Here is a 2,500-nt window from a genome sequence, read left to right as displayed (position 1 = left end):
GCATTGAGAAGGTTTGGTGGCCGTACTCCCAACACAAAAGCATACCGAAGACAACCCCAAGCTAAAGCTCACTTGAAGCCAACGCATCGTCACCATGTGTTCGTGTGGCCGAGAATTGGGTAGCTTCTTCATCAACCCCGCCGAAAGCCATCCTCGACATACCCGTGCATTGAGAAGGTTTGGTGGCCGTACTCCCAACACAAAAGCATACCGAGGACAACCCCAAGCAAAAATTCATTTGAAGCCAACCCATCGTCGCCCACAACTAGTGGGTGAATGGTGTGCTTCCCGGGGTTGGCATAGACATTCCCTCGCATGCAAAAGATTGTCGATGCGAAAGATTATCTATGCCAACCCCGGGAAGCACACCATTCACACACTCCCGACCGGTGTGGTGTGGCGGTGATTGGATAGTTACGGATTGAGCACTTGCCAAGGATCAAAATGTGTCATTTAGAAGAAACATTTTCAAAAAGTTTTTAAAATCTTGTGGGTTTGCAACTCATAAGAGCGTCACTTTCAACGTCCCCGGTATTGGATTGAGTTTCTAAAAACAACCGTGCACACCGAGGTTAAACTTTACCGGCTCCACTCCGACTCGCCGCTCGCCCACAATTTGTTTGCAACGAAACATTTGTTTTTAATTTTGTTGGTTTGAAATTGTTTTGAAAAGGTTCTTTAAATCTAGTGGGTTTGCAACTCATAAGAGCGTCACTTTCAACGTCCCCGGCATTGGATTGAGTTTCTAAAAACAACCGTGCACACCGAGGTTAAACTTTACCGGCTCCACTCCGACTCGCCGCTCGCCCACTAGTCCGAAGGCAACAAAACATTTGTTTTTCATTTTGATGAAAATTTCTGTTTTTAAATCTTGTTGGTTTGAAATTGTTTTGAAAAGGTTCTTTAAATCTTGCGGGTTTGCAACTCATAAGAGCGTCACTTTCAACGTCCCCGGCATTGGATTGAGTTTCTAAAAACAACCGTGCACACCGAGGTTAAACTTTACCGGCTCCACTCCGACTCGCCGCTCGCCCACAAATCCGAAGGCAACAAAACATTTGTTTTTAATTTTGATGAAATTTTTTGAAAACATTGGCTTGGCAAGCCCCAATCCGCGACTATCCACCCACCGCCACCCCACACGAGTGGTTGTTGTTGCGAAATGAGGTTGTGGTCGACATGCCCGTGCATTTGAGAAGGAGTTCCTAGCACTCCATGCTCTCCCATGCCAAAAAAAAGCCTAGACAACCCCATTTCGCAACTTTCCACGCCTTTTTTTTCCTCCCTCACCCATGGCGGCGGCGTGGTGGCGGCGGCCGGATTCCGGCCACCACCGCCATGGGTGGCAGCCCCCCGACCCCGACACCAAACCCATAATACCGAGGCAACATATCGAGGCAACATGACATGGGTGTGGCGTGGGGGAAGGGGGCTGCAGCTAGGAAGGCATGGGCTGCCATGCATATGCAGGCAACACACACCCCCCTATATAGCATTTTATGCATTTAGCCCTTTGACAGGAAGAGACATCACCTATGCGCGAGGAGTCATAATGGGCTCTAAATAATTCAATACAAGGTATTTGGACGTGATTTTTTGCAGGGATACTAAGAAACATGCAATCTATGATGGGAAAAAGTTTCATAAATTTTTGAAGTCGGGAAGTATTTTTTATTATTTTTAGAAGTCGTAAAATTGAAAAAATCATTAAAACAAATCCGGGAGGAATTTTTTAGTTTTGTAAGTTGGAGAAGGTCCTAAAAATCATAGACTACTTATGGGGAGCTTATTGTGCGAGGAAATTTCAATAAAAACGGGGTTTGACAAGATTTGAAAAATTCTGTCGACATTTGAAAAAACCTGGAACCATGCTGCCGGCATGCTGCGCACATGCTGCGCGCAGGCTGCGCGCATGCTGCGCGCAGACTGCGCGCATGCCATGGCAGGACAAGTTTCGCTAGCCTCACTGTCGACAGATGCGCAAGCTGCGCGCACGCTGCGCACAGGCTGCGCGCATGCTGCGCACAGACTGCGCGCACGCTGCGCGCATGCCATGGCAGGACAAGTTTCGCTAGCCTCACTGTCGACAGATGCGCAAGCTGCGCGCAAGCTCCGCGCACGCTGCGCACAGCCTGTGCGCATGTTGTGCGCATGCTGCGCGCAGGCTGCGCGCAGGCGCCGCGCATGCCATGGCAGGACAAGTTTCGCTAGCCTCACTGTCGACAGATGCGCAAGCTGCGCGCACGCTGCGCACAGGCTGCGCACAGCGCATGCCATGGCAGGACAAGTTCGCTAGCCTCACTGTCGACAGATGCGCAAGCTGCGCGCACAGGCTGCGCGCACGCCATGGCAGGACAAGTTTCGCTAGCCTCACTGTCGACAGAATCAGCACGCTGCGCGCAAGCTGCGCGCACGCTGCCGGCATGGTGCGCGCACGCTGCCGGCATGCTGTGCGCACGCTGCCGGCATGCTGTGCGCACGCTGCGCGCGCGCATGGCAG

The sequence above is a fragment of the Prunus avium genome, unplaced genomic scaffold (assembly GCF_965620075.1).
Source record: "Prunus avium unplaced genomic scaffold, drPruAviu1.hap1.1 HAP1_SCAFFOLD_60, whole genome shotgun sequence".
Classification (NCBI taxonomy): Eukaryota; Viridiplantae; Streptophyta; class Magnoliopsida; order Rosales; family Rosaceae; genus Prunus; species Prunus avium.
The sequence above is the reverse complement of the archived record's forward strand: the minus strand, read 5'-3'. Positions refer to the sequence as shown.